Raw genomic sequence first — 22,150 nt, 5'->3', positions numbered from 1 at the left:
TCATCAACTTAGCGGTGTCCACATATTTAATTCAGCTTCTCAATCCTGTAGCTTTAGCTGTTGTCTACAGGGTTTGGCTTATTAGTTGTTATTATAGGTGTGCTCTATATCTCAGTAATGTTTTATCCAGGATAAATGACAGGTTTTCAAGCAGGTCAAGTGCCTCTATGCACTTAATTAGTTTAGATAGTTTCTTTATTTTCTTCATCTCATATGTCATTATACTGAGTTTGAGCAAACCTTAAGCTTGATGCAGATTACTTCATAACAATCATCCACCTCACATCATAACTGACTAGGTTGCTTCTTATTATTAATATTATGTCATTATTAATATTATCATCTTTTTCTTTCTATATAATAACAATAGTATATTACAATATTTTATTAGTGTATACCACTATACTACTACTGAGCCAATTTAATAGTTAGGATCATCTTACTCAGCAAACAGATAATTTAGAATTCATCCAATCTGTACAAATTTGCTTTTTCTCTGAACAGGTTTGTGCCTACTTTTTAGACTGGTCTTCTGTTTGTCTCATCTCCGATCCAACCTTCAGTCACATTCATTCTCTCTTTTGCGTGACGAACCAAGCAATTTATTATTATATATTTTATATTTTATTTTGTATCCATCAAGGGCTTCGGGTGATCTGCAGTTTCACCTTTTCCCAAGCTGGAGACATTTACCTTTTCACACACTTTCCTTGGCTGAACAATGACACAGCCCTAATGTACCTTATGCATCTCTCTATTTTATTTAAAAGGTTTTCGTGTGAATTATTTCCTTTTATTCATTTTATACATTCTGGGCATGGTCGTCATGCCAACTATGTTTCATTGTTAATATCAGTTTACAGGTTGTTATCCTTGCTATTATTAGTTTCAATACGTTAAAAATAAGTTCTAATGTAATTTTGTCTTTGTTTATTTTATTTTTGTACTTCTTATATTTATATCTGTTCGGTGGGGTCTGTTTCCAACCTTTTTAAACTACTTTAAACTATTTTGATCTCTGGTTTTCACTTAATAAGGGTTTTATCAGTCACTGCACTGTAGTGTGACCTGATGCTGATTTTACTATTAAAGTATCTTCTGAGAATTGTACTTCCCGTGGTTTTCTGTTCAAAACGGTTTTACATACTCCTGTATCACATAACATCTGCAGTGGTTTTCCATTAACATATACTGTCAGCGTAAGTTTGCCTTTTACTTCAGACACTAATTGATAGACATTAAATACTTCTGCGTCACTTTTGTCATTTTCATTTGGCTTTTTCTCATTTAGTCATTCTTTTGAATATTGCCGTTTGTCTGTTTTATGTCTGCAATCTCTGGCGAAATGCCCTTCCTTGCCACAATTCCAGCACGTATTATCTCTTTCTTCACTTCTTTCGCGTAAGTCTGTCTGCCCTACGTATCTCTGGCCCTTTCCTCTAAATCCTCCTCTTCCTCTGCCTCTATTTCCTCTCCTCTGTCCCTGTCTGTTACCTCTCGCTTCCACACTTGGAAATATTCTAATTCTTATGTGCGTTTTCCTTCTTTCTTTAAATCTTTTCTTTCTCCTACTTCTTTAAGTTGTAATAGTGCAGATGGATTTCTCCATCCTTGCACACTAATTTGTCCGGCGCCTGGACATTTTTTTTCTAACCACTGTTCGTCAACAGTAAACTTAGTGGGCTGATTACCCATTAAACAGAAACTGCAGAGCCTTCTCTGGTATTAGACGAATAAGAGTGGTTATTAACACGCCCTTCTACTCCAGCTATTCTGGAGCGGTGTCAATTTTATGAGATGAAACTCAACCGTTCTCTTTTGTCACCAGTACTTCAGCTACTGACAGGAAATAAAATAACAATAACAATGAGAGTGATTCAGCAGCGTATTGTGCTGTTTAAATCAATTCACTCTCAACCAGTGTTGGTCAAGTTACTTGAAAAAAGTAATCAGTAACTAATTACTGATTACTTCCCCAAAAAAGTAATCCCGTTACTTTACTGATTACTTATTTTCAAAAGTAATTAATTACTTAGTTACTTAGTTACTTAGTTACTTTTTAAAAACACGATTTACAACCTGAATAGGTGATAAAGCGATAGATCTGTCAACCCAATTCTACTTTTTCTGCATAATCCATCATACAAAATGTAATCAAATGGAAAAGTCTCTTTTTTTTAAACTTGTTTTATCAGTTTAATCTTTTAACTTTATGCATCAAGCAAAAATTAAATTATATGCACCATTCTCTGACTTGAAGAAATTAGTTTAACATTTAAACCTATTTTCTGCACATTCCAGCACATAAAATAAAATATTTTTTGTGTTTACACTCAGTCTTTCAAATAGATGCAAGTAAAACACAGCAGAAAGTAAATAAAATCAAAGACTAGCGGTCCTGTTGCTCTATTTTCACCTGTAAAGCAGGAGTAGGGTAGGCGGAGGTTTACCCTGGTGCAGGTGTGGCGCAGCGGTCAGTGGAAGAATCCGCCAGTTTCTCTGTGAATTTCCCATTACCACGTTGGACACTCGGAGCTTGTTTAGGGGTTTTTTTCGGTGTAAAAAGAAGTTTCCTTCCCACGCACAATGGACACTAATGTTTTTGTCACTTTTTATGGAATCAAATTCAAAGTAGTAAGTAAGTAAAAAGTAAGTAAAATTTATTTATATAGCGCTTTTCACAGATAAAAATCACAAAGTGCTTTACAACACAGGAAATGGGAATATAAAAACAATATAACAGTAAATAAAACAATGTAAAACAATAAAACTATAAAAACAGCATAAGAAGAAATTAATCAAATGCTTTTCTAAATAAAAATGTCTTCAGCTGTTTCTTAAAAGAATCAATGGAGTCCGTGCAGCGAAGAGACAGTGGGAGAGAATTCCACAACCGTGGTGCCACAGTATGAAAGGCCCGATCACCACGAGTTTTAAAACGAGTGTGCGGTACCACCAGCAGTCTCTGATCTAATGACCTTAAAGCCCGAGAAGATGTATGTGGTTTCAGCAGGTCAGATAAATATTGAGGAGCCTGACCATGTAGGGCCCTAAAGGTTAGAACTAAAATTTTAAAATGAAACCTAAAATTTACAGGCAACCAGTGAAGGGAGGCCAAGACTGGAGTGATATGCGATCTTCTCCTGGTGCCTGTTAAGAGACGTGCTGCAGCATTCTGCACAGTCTGAAGACGATTTAAGGCTGATTTGTTAAAACAAGTAAAAAGGCCATTACAATAGTCTAAACGAGAAGAAATAAAAGCATGAATAATCATCTCAAGTTCAAGCTTTGATACCATTAGTCTGAGTTTAGAAATATTCCGTAAATGATAAAAACAGTTTCGGACCAGCTGCTTAGAATGCTGCTGGAGCGACATCGAGCTGTCAAATATGACACCGAGATTTCTAAGGCTTGATTTTACATAAGGGTCTAAGAAGCTGATATGCTGTCTAATTTCTGGGACCATGTGGTCTGGAGCAATAATTAGAGTTTCTGTTTTATCAGAGTTTAGTTGGAGAAAATTGTCATATAACCATTTGTTGATTTCTGTCAGGCAATTACTTAAATTAGACAATTTATAAAACTCAGACATTTTGAAGGAACAGTATAGTTGGATGTCGTCAGCATAGAGATGATAGGAGATATATTTATAGCGCTTAATAATTTGGCCTAGGGGAAATACATAAAGTAAAAAGAGAATTGGACCCAGGACAGATCCCTGAGGTACCCCACACGGCAAAACTGTTGATTCTGATGTGACATGATTCATGCAAACAGTAAAAGATCTCTCAGACAGATATGATATAAACCATTTTAAAACAACACCAGTAATCCCAAACAAGTTCTCGAGTCTGTTTATCATGATACTGTGATCTACAGTGTCAAAAGCAGAGCTGAGATCCAACAGGACCAGCACTGTATATTCTCCAGAGTCTGCTGCCATCAAGATATCACTAGATACTCTAAGTAAGGCCGTTTCAGTGGAATGCAATTTACGAAAACCAGACTGGAAAGTGTCCATAACAGCATTTTTATCCAGGAAATAGTTAAGTTGTTCTAGTACTACTTTTTCTAAAATTTTCGATATAAAAGGCAATTTGGATATTGGCCTATAACTGTTAGGAAGAGATGGATCCAGCTGGGGTTTCTTTAATATTGGCTCAACAATAGCTTGTTTAAAGAAGCTGGGGACTGAGCCAGTATGAAGAGAAGTATTTATCATTTCCACAATACAGGGGCCAATTGAATCAAACACACTAGTGAAAAATGAAGATGGAAGGACATCAAGGGGGCTTGAAGTCTGTTTTATATGACAAAGCAGGCCTCTGATGTCTTGTAATGTAACAGGAGTAAAAGAGGACCGAGTATCAGAGGAGAGCAAGTTAAAAGTTTGATATTGAGAAGATGATGGAGAGATATTAGACCTGATGGCAATGACCTTATTTCTGAAATAGTTCATAAACTCATTGCATTCGGATGTTGAGTGAACTGGTGCACAAGGAGCATCAGGAGAAACAATACTCTTAATTGTTTTAAACAAGAATTTAGGATCTTTCTTTTTTGAAGCTATGAGGTGTGAAAAATACTCTGTTCTGGCATTTTTCCACATGTCATTTAGCAAGAGGATAGATTCTTTAAGGTGTAACTTATAAACCTCAAGCTTGGAAGCCTTCCACAAACGTTCTAGCTTGCGACAGTATCTCCTGAAATTACGAATGTTTTCATTTAACCAAGGATGAGATTTCAAATGTAGGACAGTACTTTTTTTCAGAGGTGCCACTATGTCTAAAATAGAATTACACTGGTTATTAAAGGATGAGACAAGAGAGTCCAAATCATTGTAAGTCATTTCAGCGTCGAACATGGCAGAGAACCTTTTGCCGGCGTTCTGGTTTATGATTCGCCTTTCAATCGTTATTTTGGGAGCCAGGGGATCCAAATAAAACGACAAGTTAAAATATATGCAGCTATGGTCACTCACATGGACATTTTCCACACGAATGTCATTTATATTTAAACCCAAGGAGAAAACAAGGTCCAATGTGTGACCCTTTACATGTGTAGGGCCAGAAACATGCTGCATAAAATTAAAAGACTCTGTGATAGTCATGAAGTCAGCAGCCATATTACAGGATGCATCATCAATATGAAGGTTAAAATCTCCCAACATTACCACCTTCTCTAATTTAATAATGGATGATAGGAGGTCGTTAAATTCAGTTAAAAAGACTCCGGCAGGGCCAGGAGGTCGGTAGATTAAAATACAATAAAAGGTGCGCAAAGAGCCGACCTTGATCATCTGAACTTCAAATGAAGTAAAAGAATCCGAGTTCATCAGTCTGCATGTGAATCTGTCCTGGTGCACAACAGCGAGACCTCCGCCACGTCCCGAAAGACGTGGAGTTCCGATGACGGAGCAGCCAGTCGAACAAATTTCCTTCAGATGTATATAATCCATGTTTTGTTGCCACGTCTCAGTTAAACACAAGAAGTTGAGAGATTCCTTTATAAAAAGATCGTTTAAAATAAACGATTTGTTTGTGACTGAGCGAGTGTTGAGCAGGGCAAACCTGATTGAAGACGTTTGGTTGGTGCAGTCAACAGCTGAGGTCAGCTAAGGTCAGTACTTCCACGCTTTAAACGCTGCACGCTCATACTCTCTCCTGCACTCGATATATGATCCATTGTTGATCTGCAGACAGCTGTTGTCACAAACGTCGCACTTGCTTACATCACTGTCATGAGACATTCTCGCAAAAAAATCACCGTTTTAGTAACGCAGTAACGCAGCGTTCCTACGGGAAAGTAACGGTAATCTAATTACCGTTTTTGCAATAGTAATCCCTTACTTTACTCGTTACTTGAAAAAAGTAATCAGATTACAGTAACGCGTTACAAGTAACGCGTTACTGCCCATCTCTGCTCCAGATTACGAGTCATCTGCTTTAGGCTACGTGTTTGAGAATTATACCACTGAGTCAGGTACTTCTGATTAGAGACCTTGGTTTTCACTGGAGCTACAGTATCCAGAGTCCTACGTAGTGAGGAGGTAAAATTATTAACAAGATAATCGACCTCTGTTGGAGTAGCGTTCAGATAGCTGCTCTGCTCTGTGTTGGTACAGGGCATTGAAGATGATAACAGTGGGTGGATTATATTCTTAAACTTAGTTACAGCGCTTTCAGAAAGACATCTACTTTGATAAAGTCTACTCTCCACCGCTGTGTAATCAATTATTGTAAATGTAAATGTTATCAGGAAATGATCAGACAGGAGAGGGTTTTCAGGAAACACTGTTAAATGTTCAGTTTCTATGCCATATGTTAAAACAAGATCTAGAGTGTGATAAAAGTGGTGGGTGGGTTCTTTTACATTTTGAGAGAAACCAATTGAGTCTAATAACAGATTAAATGCCATGTTGAGGCTGTCATTTTTAGCATCTACATGGATGTTAAAATCACCCACAATAATTATTTTATCTGAGCTCAGAACTAAATTAGATATAAAGTCTGAGAAATCAGACAGAAACTCTGTATTAGGCCCAGGTGGACGATAGATGATAACAAGTAAGACTGGTTTCTGAGTTTCACAGCTGGGGTGGACAATGTTAAGCATCAGGCTTTCAAATGAATTAAAAGTCTGTCTTGGTCTTTCATTAATTAATAGGCTGGTGTGAAAAATTGCTGCCACACCGCCCCCTCGGCCTGTGCTTCGAGATTTCTGGTAGTTAGAATGACTCGGGGGTGTTGATTCATTTAAACTAACATAATCATCCTGCTGCAACCAGGTTTCTGTAAGGCAGAGTAAATCAATTTGTTGATCAATTATTAAGTCATGTACTAACAGAGACTTGGAGGAGAGAGACCTAATATTTAATAATCCACATTTCACTGTTTTACTCTTTGGTTCAGATGTGGATACTGTATTGTTCTTTCTTTGTAATTGTTTATGTTTAAGTTGTTTGTTGCTGGTTTTTAGTTTGTTTTTTGTCTTTTTGGAAGCTGACACAGTCTCTATGGTGATGGGTTTTTGGGGGGGTAGCAGGAGGAGAGAAGCTGCAGAGAGGCGTGTAAGACTGCAACTCTGCTTCCTGGTCCCAACTCTGGATAGTCATATTTTGGGGGGTTTAATAAATTTGTCCATATTTCTAGAAATGAGAGCTGCTCCATCCAAAGTGGGATGGATGCCGTCTCTCCTAACAAGACCAGGTTTCCTCCAGAAGGTTTGCCAATTATCTATGGAGCCCACATCGTTTCTGGGACACCACTTCCTCGTGTAAGTGTACATGTTTCTTATAAATATAGTCTATAACTTAATTATTTTCTGTAGCCCACATAATTAAACATTTCAGTTACATAAAACGTGAATTTTGATTTAATGTACTGTATAAGTCTGTATAATAAATTAATATATAGCCCAATAAGTATGAAATCCAGAAAGCTACAAAACATGGGGTGGGTCATTTGCAAACACAAGTCTAACCTAAGTTTCACTCCTTTTGTGTTAGAAAAAATCAAATTGTTACATGCTTAAATTGAAATGTGAGAAATCTGCACTGTCATGAATAAAAATTTAAACCTAATTTTTCATGATTTGTTGGGTTAACCCTCTGAGGTCCAAAATATAACTGGCCATTTTTGACTACTTTTAATTTTGCATTTGTATTTCACCTTCAGGTTTTTTCGCCTTGCTTGGTATCATTGTGTTCAGCTCAACCTCACGTCTGAATGTATAGTTTTTTTTTCTTTGACTGAGTGACAGAGTGAACATCACGAATGTCACTCCCACTGAGGTTCATCGCTGACAGAGGAAAAGAATCACAAAGGTGACAGAGCTGTCAGCAGCCTTTCCAGAGCCAGCGTTACATCTAACAGTGACAAGGACTGCAGTGTAAAGACAATTGTTTCATTTTGTAAGAAATCAGGTTGTTTGTGAAACTGTTCCTTTAAAATAGCTTACGGCACTTTCTGTGCAGCAAACTCTGTCATACAGTATAGTGTGCAGATAAACAGGCACGATACACGTTGTGTGTTTGAGATGCTCACATTGGTGAGTGTCCGTCTGATAAGTGAGAAGTTTGCAAAACAATGAGACTCATCAGAATCCAAATACTTTATTAACCCCTAAGTAAAAGACAGAGGGGGAAAGTAATAAAGTTAAAACATGGAGAAAGAAGCAGGAGCAACTGAAACGGGCTGCGTGCACACACAAGAATAAGCGTTAACCCTCATCTGTTTTGTCTGTCTGTGTTAGGAATCTCATTTGTAACCCAGGGACATTGGTGAGCACCTTGTTAACATCAAGAAGAACGGCCGTCATGTTCCCAGCAGCCCAATTGCTGTTATGATCAAGCAGTCAGGGATTGGTGATGTGAGCCGTGTGCGTGTGAGTGGACCGGGGCTGACCGAGGCCAGGACTTTTCAGGCTGCAGAGTTCATCATTGACACTCGTGATGCAGGTATATGCTCAGTGAAAGCATAGATACTGTGATATTTTTCTTTTTAAACATTCAAATAGAATATTTGTCAGTCTCATCTTGTTATATTAGGCTTCATCTGCTTGAGCCTTTCCACTGAAGGACCCAGTTAAGTGGGCATTAACACTGAGGACCAGGAGGATGGCTGGTGACACGATGTGTTGCTTTTTGAGGTCTTTTAGCCTGTTTCACTTTGTCAGACAGGTTCTATTTAACTGATTTCTTGATTCACAAGTCTGCAATTAATCAGGCCTGAGTGTGTCTAGTAACACTGAACTGAGGTTTCCAAAATTGGTTAATCACAGTTAACTCGTGATTTAACAAGGGGGGCAATTTGTTTTTACACAGGACCAGGGAGGTTTGGATAATCTTTCTCCCTAATCTATGAAATCATCATTTAAAAACTGCATTTTGTATTAACTTGGGGGGAAACACCTTTTCACATCACTGATTACAGAATACCTTTTACATCCTGGATTACAATAGGATATCCATCAACGGCAGATACTGGTCTCCATGACACACAGATACTGGAGTGGTCTGACCTGACCACACTCGCACTGCTTACCCACAAAGTGTCTAGAGAAACAGAAAAAAGCCAGAAAACAAACAAAAAACACAAAGCCAAAGAATGTCATCTGCACACTAGCTTGGACAATAACCGTAGACACAGTGCACCCAGTAATTTTTGAACTTCCAACCAAGTATCAAGAGCAGTACTGTCATTGTACCGGCACTGGCTTCTGTCTCATTGTTCAGACAGCCCATCATTATGCAGAGAAAGGAATCTGTGTCTCTGGACCAAAATGACTGTACGTGTAGTGCTGTAGAAACAATACTGCCCAAAAACCTTGATGTTTCTATATGTGGAAACCTTCAAGTATGCATATCCTCCTGTAAGGGTAAAGTAATGGGACATTTGCACTTTTTGCATGTAAGCCTGTCGGTCTTAACTGGAAGTTGCACTTGAGCTGTCTTGGCATCTTTCCCTTGTTTGACTCACCAGTTTTGCCCTGAGCTGAACCGCTGCCTCCTTCTCTGTTGTGGTACTCAGCGGTGACCAAGATGCTGTAACGTGCATCTGGCTGCAGTGACTCCAGCATCACCTGCTTCTCTCCACCAGGGACCAGCAACTGCAGACAACAAACAACACTATCATCCCAACACAGTCAGAACTCATTTAAATTTTTGGAACTTATGGAATACATGTGGATACAGCAGTGTGTACAGGTAAGACCATTTAAACGGACAGCATTTATAGAATGACTATTAAAAGTCAGCGAGTGTCAGTAATGTTAATGTGGTTATGTTAGTAATACACCGAGTGCTAATATAACAGCTTTAAGATGCATTTGTAGATATTATTACGTGTTTTACCGTCTTTATGGTGCTAGCTTAAAGTTACGGTGTAAACGTTAGCTTATATTGTAGTAAAGCTGTTACTGTTTAAACGATATTAGCACAGAAATATTAGCTTCTGTCATGACTGATGAAGTTACTAGTTAATAAAGTTTTCAGTAAAGTGTTTAATCGCAGCCACAGATTGACAGCAAATATCTCGATTAGCTTCAGTGCATCTATAATAAATATGTGCAAGTTTCAGTGCTTCGTTTAAACTGTATGATACTTATACTGATCCAGGGTCAGTGTAAAATACAATCCTAGCTGTGTGAACAAAGCCTGGCTCCTTTAATCCTGCATGACAAACCTCAGAATGCAGGTTATTATTACTCTTTCCTGCTGGCACACCTGTCACACCTGAGAGTCAGCTAGAAACTTACAGTGACGTGGACATCATGCAAAGACTGCCAGACTCTGTAATACTGCAAATGATCAGTGACTCATGTTAACACTAAACTTTAAACAGTACCTCTGTGTCTCTGTGTGCTGAACATCTAGGATTGAGTCAGGCTGCATTGACTGTGGGACTTTAATGTGTTAAAAGCAGGTTGAAGACGGCTCAGAAACATTTGAAGATTAAAATTTTGCATTATGGCTGCTGGTGGTTTGTAAAGCCTCTACTCAGCTGTATTTTTGTTACTAATTTATGTTTGTTGTTGTTTAACACAGATTTCAGAAGAGCAAATATGCTTAATAGTTTAACTAGATTTCATTTGTCAGTGTGGGTCTGCTGAGTCACCTGAAGAACTCATTTCATTCATTCTCCACATGATGTTCATTTACAGAAATGTTTCACAGGAACTGATTTCTCCCAAAGGGTGAACTAGTGTGTTTCCATAGATTACCTCTGTATGAATGTACTTCTTAAATGAAGGCAAGTGTTTGTCCTTTTTTGTTCCTCAGGTACAGTACGTGATATCAAGGGCAGGCGGTCAACACTGGGGGTAGACAAGAAGCAGACGTACTTCCAAGAGGGAGCTGCAGTGAGGACACAGCCAGGTCACTGAGGTCAGAGGTCAGAATCTGAAACAGCTCAGGTTTGGATTTTAGGTGTTATAAAAAATCAAAATGTATTTATAAAGAAACCTTTAAATAATAGTCATAATTATGATTATTATAAGAAATATCAAACATTTAAGTGGATTTTCTGTTACACATATTGTGTTAGCCCTGCAATAAACTGGCAGCCTGTCTTTGTCCTGTATCAGCTGGGATAGGCTTCATCCTCCCGCAACCCTGAATTGGATACATTGTATTCCAATTATGTAATCTGATCATTTACAAACTCAAGGTATCTAATCAAAATGTAAGTAATAATTATAAAATGGGAAAGCAGAAATAAGTGTGACATGAATGTGATTGTGTGAGCTGACATAGAGGACAGCTAAATGTAGTCTGAAAAACCTTTGTTGTCAAGTTTGCAGGTATATCAGCACGAGACATTCTTACATAGAAGAGACTGTTAAAGTCTCTAACTCAGTGAAGCATTATTGGTCCCGTCTGTTTGGATAAATATAGTAAGTTGATGTATGTCCATTTATTGACACATTTTCTTAAGTGCTTATCCAGTTCAGGATCACAGTGGAGCTGCAGCTGGATATGTTCACTAAATAAACCTTACAAAAGTTAACAATAAACCTGCATCCATGTACGTTGTTGTCCACAGGATGAGAAAATCAAACTGGAAGACTGTGGAACATGTTAATAAATGTTTGTGTGTTTATGCCTGTGTCTTTCACAGGAGGCGCTGGAAGGTTTCCCTAATAGTTCCTGGTGAATCAAAGCAGAACCATAAAGGTTGCTGGATTGCATGATGGCCTTACCCCTGAGCAGTCATCCTGTTAAAGGAGGAACCACTTAGAAGCTGTTTTCAAAGTAGCTGAGCAGATTTCATCTCAAGTAAGCAATTAACTGTTTGTTCGTTTGTTCTGCCACTTAAAGAGCATTTAAGGACATCTTTTGAGTGTCCAGTTGAATTAATTCTACTGGCTCTCATGGTCATTTGTTATTATAGACATATTTTTCATGTTCATCCAGCTATTTAGTAAATTCTATCTATTTAGTAATATCCGTCAGCTATAAAATGTAATATAAATATAAAAATATGTAAATATCTCCTGTCCTTTATGTTTTAATGATGGAAGTCTGTTATCGTGTTACATTAGCATTCCTCACATATCAATGAGATGCTGTACAGTACAATCCTACTGACACAGCAGAGGGATAACGACGGCTATTCAACATCGTTACACGACACATTCGAGCTGCATGACGCAGACAAAGTGACTAAATCATCTTTTTGTGGTTTATTGTCTTCAAACCAGCAGACAAAGCCGATTGCAGAAGATGTCAGAGAAGAACTTCAGGCCGTGTACTGAAAAGGTATTTTTTCTTGCTATCAAAAGACATTTGGAGTGGCAGCTTCTACAACTGGTTGTGCTAAAGTAAAGCTTGCAGTCTAAGAAATCACAGTGTTGATATTCAGCACAAAGAGAAAAGCTCACTTGTTTGAATTTATTTACAATCATAGCTTTATAAATTCTGACTGTAAACAGCTTTTACAGCTTTGATATTGTTTGACACTCGATATCAGGTGATAGGGTTTAATTTAAAGGTTTCTGTGTCCCAATGAGCCATTTACACTGATCAGTGTCAGTTTAACTGTAACACATTCATTATTTAGATTCAACAAAGAAATAACTGAATGTAAAAAATGGCAGCCCTCAGGCCAGGTTTAGAGAGATATATGCATGCATTATGAAATTTATGTATCCCAGATAATTGTTATTCATCTAGTCATGGCAGACCTACCTCTTCCTCCCAAGTTAACTGCAACCCAAAAGAACTAGTGGGGCTATTTACACACTCACAACCAGTGTGGGGTAAAAAGAGCCACCAAAAAGCTGTCAGCAACAGATGTGCTAGAAGAGTTAGAAACTCTACTTATGGAGAAACTTTCTAAGTCTAACAGGGGACAGGTACTCCTGCCCAAATAACATGATATAACCCCACGTACAGCCCAGCCATAAAATGAACCAAGTCATTTAGTTAAAGACAGCATGGGACCAAATGCATGTAACCAGCCTGCATCAACCTGACATTTCTTCCTCCTGAATTAAATGAATGAATGGATGAAAGTTAAATGACTACAAACCTAAAGCCACTAGTTCCCACACTGGAGCTCCCTGACACTGTGTGTTAACCGTATTTAGCTTGTATCAACAGTTGTAACAGGCTAAGCCACCTGAGACACTGCATTGAATGATTGTTCCTGTCTTAATGATTTCAGCTGACTGGTTTCAGCTCAGATGTTCTGCTTTTTCCTTTCAGTAGATCAAAGCAGCTCGTGCTCCTTCTGCTTCCATTTTAGAAGAAGAAGAAGAAGGCGAAGGCTTCAGCGAAGTGGCGTTCATGGTCTCAGTGAACAGTCACGGTCACACACTGCATGTGGTTTTAAAAGCAACATGTCTGTTCACCACAACAATGGAGATGTGTAATATTAGTGCAGCTACGGTTTGTTTTTGAACATCAGTTCTGTTTTCTACTTTGATCACTTAGACCAAAAAAGTGTTGTTTTCAGATTCTTTCTTTTACATCTATAAACCACCTGTTCATTTTTTTATTACAATTAGTTTCACATAAATGTTAGTTTTTCCTTTATGATCTTTTAATGCTTACACTACACTGTACATGTCTACATTAGAGACATTTCTGTTACCTGTTTCTGTTGACTCAGAGTTGTGAAATGTTCTTTTATTTGATACACAATATGAAGTTCATAATTTTCTTACAAATAAAACTCTAATGACAAACATGAACAGCTGTGCTTATTTCTGAGACATGAGTTTTTGAATGTGTTGATATTTAGACAGTGTGCATCTGTATGCTGAAACTGTAATGGTGAACCTGAGGTGATGGTCAACAGAAGGCAAATATATATCAATATAAAACAATATTGAAGTAATGTCTTTACCCCCTGCAGCGTGTGGACGCTGTGCACGTAATCACCTTATTCACTGTAGTAAACATGCACCGCTAGCTCACGTGACTGACTGTCCATGGTTACATCGTATATTATTAGCTATGTAAACAGCTTCCAAAGATACCGCCATAGCTCTCTGCAGCTGTAACACTTAAACACTTTGCAAATCATTTCATGTTTTTGATAGTTATGAAGACAGAATATGTTTTTAAGGTCATGCTAGGCGGTTGCTATGGTGGTTGCTGTGGACTTGGGTGGACCGCGTCCGATTCCTGTTATTAGCTGTCCGCCGTAGGAAGGCTGCGTTCCATTTACAAGTAGTGACAGTCTGCCGCAACTCGAACTCAAACCCCGCTTTGTTCTTTAATTATAGGCCTTTTATAGCCGTTCATGACACGCACACACACACATAAAGCACTTTGCCTCACCATGAGAATGCAACTTTACCTAACCTTTAAAGTATCTGATATAGGATAGATAGAAAAATGAAGCAACCAGAGATTTAATGATGAAGACTCTGGGTTCTGTAGTTCACGTTTTACAGTCCTGAATGACTCTTTGCATATAATTTATTGAAGAGGAGTTTAGAATGCACTTTACATTTAGACTGTTGCTGTTTAATTTTTTACATTGTTGCCGTGTTATGTCATGAATAAGGTTCACCTGCTGGGGGTTTGATGGATCAGCTGGACAATACAGTCAAAGACAGACTTCATTCATCATATGCAAGAATCCTAGTTGGATTTTTGTTGTCACTCATGTTTTTGAACCAAATATTGAAAACAATTCTGACAGACTGGATACCTGGTCAGGGTGTACATTACCTTGTACTCAAGCATCCCAGGACAGAGCCCTGCCCTACCATGAGCCTGGGTGGATACGTGGTTATAATATAAAAGGACCAATACTGAATATGAATATTTCATGAAAATTGAATTATAATACAAATTAGTAATAAGGCTTTCTCTGCGCCCTTATCTACCCCATACTCAAAGAGCTGCGGGCAGAGAGGGTGACAGGAGAGGATGGCACTGAAGAGAAGATGCTCGGTTTCTGGAGTCTCCTGGTCCTGTCAGTATTAGTAGGATGCATCTGCTGTGTCTTCTCGTGGATGCTCACCTACCTTGACTCGTTCCAGCCTGGTATGGATTTCCCAACACTGCGGACAGTGGCCCACGTCAGAGACGTTTAATATTGATTACATATGTCTGAATTGCTAACCCTAACCCTAGCTCAACAGACCACAATGCCCTGGACTGTCAGTATTATTACATGCTGTGAACATAAGTAGCTTTGATCACAGTTTATGTTGTAAAAGAGAAGGAATATTGGAAAAAAAGATCAACATTGTGATATTATTTCTTCCAAACTGACCAGAAACATGCTTGTCAGACTCTCACAGCAAAGGATCAGACTCACTGTGCATGACAGCTCAGGCCAATGATGTCTGTTAGATTGTCAGTTGTTTAGTGTGCGTCTGTACAGTTAGGGTCACCATCTCTATTTCAGAATAATTAATATGCGGAAAACACTAAAAGTTGATTGTCTTCCAGTATTCTAGCATAATTAAAAAACTTTGACTTTGTAAGTACATATTATTAGTCCTAATGCCAGTATGATTCTTCATAACTCCTGCTTTGAAATACTGAACTTTATTTGACTTTATTTGAAAATTTACCTGATGAAAGATAATTTACAGTGGCAGTCTGTCAGGATAATTCTGACTATAAGATCACTGTATTAATCTGAATCCTTCTGAAATGTGCTGTGGATGAATGCTGATGCAACTCACTGTGTGAAAACTGTTAATAAAATGAATCTGTGACACATGCAACACATTCACAGAGGAAGAGGACACAAAGGGAGGACACGCAGAGGCTGTGTTGAAGTCAGAAATCCAAATCTTTAGTCAAAAACAGGCGGCGGTAACAAACAGGAAGACAAGCAGTCCATCAAACAGTCTACAGGGTCAAACATACAGAGAATTCAAACAGCCGTAAAAAATAACTGGACACTGAAAAACTTAAAGCAATGTGTGACGCAATAAAAGGAAGCAGCGCAGTATATTCACTGAATTATCATCAATTACGAAAGAGAAAAACGACGATTTCTAAGGATTATTTTCTTAAATGCAGTTAGAGTGTGGCTGGTAAAGATGGAAACATACAGAATGTAAACTGTGTGAGTTTGGTGAACTTTGTTAGTAACAAATGAGGTAAAAAACAACAACCCCAAAACAGACAAAACACAGAAAGAGGCTCTCAGTATTCATTAATAATTAGAAAGAAAAATTGTGGTCGTGGATTTTTACAGTCTTAGTTCCGCTCGCTGTCATCATTATAATCATCATGATCAATGGCGAGGTCCTTAGGTGGGTGGGGCTGTCTCTGGTGATGTCACCATGAAGGAACAGCATCTGGCACGTGTTGCTGAAACATCCCAGTACACTGGTGTAGTTTCCTCTCCAGCTGTTGGACATTTGACACTTGAACATTAAGGGGAAGAAGAAGAAACAGTGTTAGGTCAGGTGACCACATGGTTTCTAAAGTAACTGACAGGAAGTAACCAGGCCGTTAGAAATGGATGGCATGTGTTTAGAGTTACTGGAGTTGGGTAACTCTACTTACCAAAAGCAGAAGCACACAGATGACAGATCAGATGCTGAATGTTGCAGGAACATGCTCATGTGTGGTGGTCATTCAGTGCTGCTCCGGCAGGTTAGACAGTCCAAGACTGATATCCTGCCCATCTGAGAGTTTGAAAACACACATGCAAAGATTTATTTTGTATTACAGTCAAAGTTGGATGTTCATTTTTGTCCTTTAAAAATGTTTGTGTATTTGAAAGCACTAACATTTAAGGATGACTTGGATTGTCTCCTTTAAAGGGGAGACAAGTGTATCCACTGATCTACGTCACTTAAACTGGATGATGACTCCTCTCCCCCTCACTCAGAAACACTCCTAATATAACCAAGAAAATAAATAATATTGAAGATTTACTTACATCATTACAAAAACATCAAAAACATCTCCCTTTGATTCTATTTCTCCATTCCTGCTGAACATCAGGCAACAAATATCTCAATAAATCACAGTAAAATGTAAAGCACATATTTTCTCTGCTTTGTCTAACCTCTGCAGAGCCTTTGTCAAGAAAAACATATCTGTAAGCATAAAACAAATATACATTTCATAACACGTCACTGGACAAACCTCGGTCAGTTGATTTCCTCTGTGCAGTGCAGACGAACATCAGTCAGCAAGTCAAGGTGGTGAGATGGACTGGTGTCCTTTGTGACTCTGCTGGTTCTTCTGAGGAAACACCACCGTCTCTCCACACCGTCACCATCTGTGAGCACAAACTGCTGCTCTGCCAGCATGTAGGAAATCAGATATCACACACACAGGGGTGAAGAAACATTAGAGCTCAACTTTGGATACTTTAGATCTAAACAGATCAAAGTAGCTCTTAGTTTCAACAATCAGTGAGCAGACAAACAATGATACCATACTGATTCTGTATGAATACAATATGGTATTTTCAATACAGGTGTCAAATTAATTTATTAAAACTAATACAGATATATGTATATATATTTTTTGATAAATTAGTTTGCTAAATTATAAGAATATATTTTTATTTTTTTTTCATTTAACAATTGCAACTGAAAGAAATTAAATATTGAACAAAAATATATTGTCACATTCTGAGCATGCTCAGCACGCTGACAGACTTGAAGTTGCTACAGATTTTAAGAAGTGATAATTATAGGGAAAAAACTTCTCTTTTTCATCCGTTTAATCAAACATTTGATGCCTCAGCTGTCTCAGTCCTATAGCGTTCTGCAACTACAACTAACCTGAAGCTTGGATTTGGCTGCAGGTGCCCCTGTACATCCTTCTCAGCAGCACACATGTGGGTACCATTTAATCCCACTTCTTCCTGAGCTTTGCTTCATCACAAGACCAAAGGTGGCATCCCGTGTCACAGTCTTATCATCATCCAGAAGAAACATTTGAAGAAACATCATGGAGAAGAAACATTTACACGCCTCCTGGTTTTGTTTTCTGATCCTGCAAAAAGACTGAGGACAACAAAGCCCAGAGAACACGAGATACACAACATCCAACATTCAGACTCAACAGCCTCCATAAATGAAGAGCACCAGGTTGGTTCAGTTATAGTAGATATAAGCATACTTCACATTACTGGGTATGAATAATAATGAGGGGGCAAACTTTGAAGATGCAGAGCATGATGTCCCATCATCAGACTGCAAACAAACATCCACCAGGCTTCTTTGTTGCCAAAATTGATGATTCTCCTATCAGGGATCAGTAGCGTGTATTAACCTGTGGTATAAGCAGCAGTCACTGAAATATTACTGTTTCAGATAAGAAATCTAGGACATAAAAGCCAGGGTGGGAGGGATCTCTGCAAACTGACTTACCTCTGCAAGTGTGAAGCTCAACAAAAATCTGACTCTCCAGTCACAGACAAACAAAAAACTCCAGCTGGGAGATAGAAAACGCTGTCTGGGTCTTGCTGGATGTTGCTGGTCAGAGTCCACACATTAGCAGAGTGCTTCTTGGTCCCACTGACCCATGTGGACAGCGACTGTGGAGAACTGTTCTGGAAAACAGAGAAGAGAATTAAAATAACAAAAAGCCAAACAGGATTTCCACAAAGACTCTCTTGGAATCAGCAATCAAAAAATCACTGGTTCATATTTCAATTAAATATGAACAGGTTCCTTAAATGTATGCAGTTAAGATCTGATTTAATTTAATTTCCTTCACACAGCACATTTGTCCAGGCTGACAGGTAAACATAGAATTAATCTCAGGTAACATGACTCATAGTAGAGATTCAGTAAGAAAGATTGCTAGCTCTAATATTATTACCACACAATCCAAGGACACACCAACAGCTCAGATTTGTAGAACTATTTAAACAAATGTCTTCTGAATATTCAATTCAGGTTCACAGTGGGAGGGTGGGGGGTGTCGTGGAATTTTTTAAATAAAGTCTGCAACACAGAAAGAGCTGTGATCAAGCTATTTATTACTGCGCCAACACACATCAAACATCACAGTTCAGTCATGTCAGCGCTGCCACAGAAGTTGTGCTCCTACTCCTTTATGCATTCCAAGGAAGAGGGAGGAAGTTACAAACTGATCCTACCACACTTCACGTGTCTCGCTATGAAACCTAACGGATCAATGGTTATGCTGTTTTGTGCCCTTGGCCTTATCAGCACCTGTAAAGGGAGTTGTTTTCTCAAACTGCTGACGCTGAAGTAAGTTCATCTAGTTTTAGAAACTTTCACTGAACAGTCTATAACAGTGTCACAACTAAGCATATGCATAAGCACTTAAATACTTTAAATGAGAATAACAGAAAATTTCTTTTACAGAGGCTAGAGCCTGTCCCAGTAGTCATAGGTAGAGCACACCTGGACAGGTCACCAGTCTGTCAGAGGACAAACACAGAGACAGACATCAGAGTAACAAATCTATTTAAAATTAATGTAAGTTTGCTGCAGCTGTATGTATGAACATGTGTTTCTGTGCTCACAGTCCACCTCTCAGGAACCTGCAGTTCATTTTTAGTCTACTTTAAACAGACCTCACAAAAGGCTGATGTGGCTGGATCAGTAGTCTGATTTAAGTACGATACCTTTGGCCAGGGATTAATCTGGTACATCGCTTCACTGCAGTCTTACGTATTTTCCCCACACCTGAATGAAAAAAATACTGATATATACAAATAACAGCTTCAGCTGATGCAGCCTGACTCAATCCTAAATGTTCAGCACACACAGAGAGACACAGAGATACCGTTTAAAGTTTAGTGTTAACATGAGTCACTGATCATTTGCAGTATTACAGAGTCTGGCAGTCTTTGCATGATGTCCACGTCACTGTGAGTTTCTAGCTGACTCTCAGGTGTGACAGGTGTGCCAGCAGGAAAGAGTAATAATAACCTGCATTCTGAGGTTTGTCATGCAGGATTAAAGGAGCCAGGCTTTGTTCACACAGCTAGGATTGTATTTTACACTGACCTTGGGTCAGTATAAGTATCATACAGTTTAAACGAAGCACTGAAACTTGCACATATTTATTATAGATGCACTGAAGCTAATCGAGATATTTGCTGTCAATCTGTGGCTGCGATTAAACACTTTACTGAAAACTTTATTAACTAGTAACTTCATCAGTCATGACAGAAGCTAATATTTCTGTGCTAACATCGTTTAAACAGTAACAGCTTTACTACAATATAAGCTAACGTTTACACCGTAACTTTAAGCTAGCACCATAAAGACGGTAAAACACGTAATAATATCTACAAATGCATCTTAAAGCTGTTATATTAGCACTCGGTGTATTACTAACATAAGCACATTAACATTACTGACACTGGCTGACTTTTAATAGTCATTCTATAAATGCTGTCTGTTTAAATGGTCTTACCTGTACACACTGCTGTATCCACCGGATTCCAGCCAGAGTGGATTCTGGATCCTCCATCTGGATGGATGAGAACAACCTTCTGAACAATCTAGCAGGAGATGGCCCATATCTATGGGACTGATTTGTGCTAATAACGCCCATTGTATGGACTGATAACATCCGAAGCGGGTGAATAAAGTCACCCAGTCGCTAGCTGTGCCATTACCCAGCATACATCACTCCCTCCATAAATGCAATAAACGATACAAAAGTATCGTTCTACCTGTTTTTCCAGGTAGTTGTTTACATTATATAATTTATTGTGTTCAGTATACGTCACTACAATGTGATTTCGGAAATATATAAATATACGGACAACAGGCTCTTCCGCGGCAATCTCTTGTCGTCAATAAGCAACGTTAAGGGAGCTCTATAGTATTCAATGAGAGGACCCTGCATGTCAATAAGTGAAGCAGAGGGAGCCTGACCATGCGTCACACGTTTGACGAGTTGGGAGTGAGAACGTGTTGGTTGGTAAAATGTTTAGGATGAGATGGAGATATAACACTCATGCACCCTGAAAATTATGAAGGTCTAAATATGTATCAAAGGGACTCACTGAACATCAGTGGATTTCTATGGGGCAAACGTACTTAAAGCAGCCACTGTGACCATTGCTGCAGAGCAAAATGAAGAATACTGATGGGGACTATGAGGGTTTGTAGTTAAATTCCTGCTCTTACCGGATCAGTGAGTGTCTGTTTCAAGACTATTAACATACTTCTACATCACTATGGAACACCAGCATTTCTGCAGAGGACAGAACCACCTGCTTTAAACTACCATGATGCTCTGTGCTATGTTGTCATGGCAATATGAATTCAAATAAATACATAAGTCGAAAAATGCACATTTGAAGGAGGACAAGAAGACAGGCAACTGGAAGAGCTTTTGAAACAGGAAAACTTTTTTGGATTTCTCTTAATTTACCTGGAAATTTTGCTAATACAAGTCAAGGAGGAAACAAGGAGGCAGGTTGGATTATATTTGAGGACAGGACGCATGAAGGAGAAGCATGAGGAGAGAGAAAACAGCAGAGCGACGGTGAAAAGCTAATCATGGATCAAGTCGAAGAAGCAAGCATCAAAACTGTGAGTAAACATAACACACAAAAAGTTAAAAATGACTGTGCTGATTAAGGAAACATTACATTTGGTTAGTTTGGGGTCTCGAGCTTCAGGTTTGTGGGTTCAGTTGCTCTCAAAATTGAGGAAAGACAAAAAATGTTTCTTTTGAAAGGTTGTTGGAGGATTCTTACTGTAAGAAATATCTGGGTGTGCATCTGCTTTTATTTAAAAAAAAAAAAAAAAGTTGAATTTTTTCACATTGAAAAGGGAAAATTGGAGGATCAGGACAATAACGTGGCCAAATTTACTGTTTCCTTAATCAGAACAATAATTTTGATCTGAACTAGAAATGTGTAAATGGGTTATTTTCTTTCTTCTCTACTGATCACTGTGTTACATGTTTAGTTACTTGTCAGTCTACATGATTAATGGTACTTTTAAAAAATGCAGTTTATTCATAATTTTGTAGAAAAAGGCTCTGCACCTGTGAAAAACAAATCCAAACCCCCAAAATCACTGTAGATCAGAGTAGCTAAGCTCTGGTTAACTGCAATTATATTACAGGAGATTAAAAATATTAAGATGATTGAAAGAAACAAAGATTGCTTTAAGGTCTGAAGATTTGACTTTCTTATTGAAAGAGACGAAAACTAATCCATGTGTGACACTGAGGAAATAACTTAACGCTAAAAAGATGTGGAGGTCC

The 22,150-nt window shown here is 38.4% G+C and overlaps 2 long non-coding RNA genes across 6 annotated transcripts; one reads left to right on the top strand and one right to left on the bottom strand.

The window, feature by feature from the left end:
• The first annotated feature begins 6,602 nt into the window (after positions 1-6,602).
• On the top strand, positions 6,603-13,728 carry LOC146364221 (uncharacterized). Of its 2 annotated transcripts, XR_014798980.1 has the most exons (7): positions 6,603-7,275; positions 8,254-8,458; positions 9,483-9,706; positions 10,781-10,892; positions 11,619-11,776; positions 12,202-12,259; positions 13,208-13,728. It is a non-coding gene; the product is annotated as an uncharacterized LOC146364221 (long non-coding RNA). The 2 variants fall into 2 exon arrangements; XR_014798979.1 differs by having other exon boundaries at positions 10,781-11,776.
• A 1,686-nt stretch (positions 13,729-15,414) lies between these two features.
• Positions 15,415-21,653, bottom strand: LOC146364220 (uncharacterized). 4 transcript variants are annotated; one of them, XR_014799042.1, is made up of 5 exons: positions 17,722-21,653; positions 17,075-17,231; positions 16,714-16,822; positions 16,487-16,608; positions 15,415-16,344 (listed from the first exon to the last, which is right to left on the bottom strand). It is a non-coding gene; the product is annotated as an uncharacterized LOC146364220 (long non-coding RNA). The 4 variants fall into 4 exon arrangements; XR_014799041.1 differs by having other exon boundaries at positions 15,418-16,344; positions 16,487-16,822; positions 17,722-18,494; positions 20,339-21,643; XR_014799039.1 differs by having other exon boundaries at positions 16,487-16,822; positions 17,722-21,649.
• Between the last annotated feature and the right edge of the window lie 497 nt (positions 21,654-22,150).

The sequence above is a fragment of the Perissodus microlepis genome, chromosome 20 (assembly GCF_051167445.1).
Source record: "Perissodus microlepis isolate ML-2025 ecotype Zambia chromosome 20, ASM5116744v1, whole genome shotgun sequence".
In the NCBI taxonomy this organism is placed as follows: domain Eukaryota; kingdom Metazoa; phylum Chordata; class Actinopteri; order Cichliformes; family Cichlidae; genus Perissodus; species Perissodus microlepis.
This window is presented reverse-complemented; position numbering and strand designations above follow the sequence as displayed.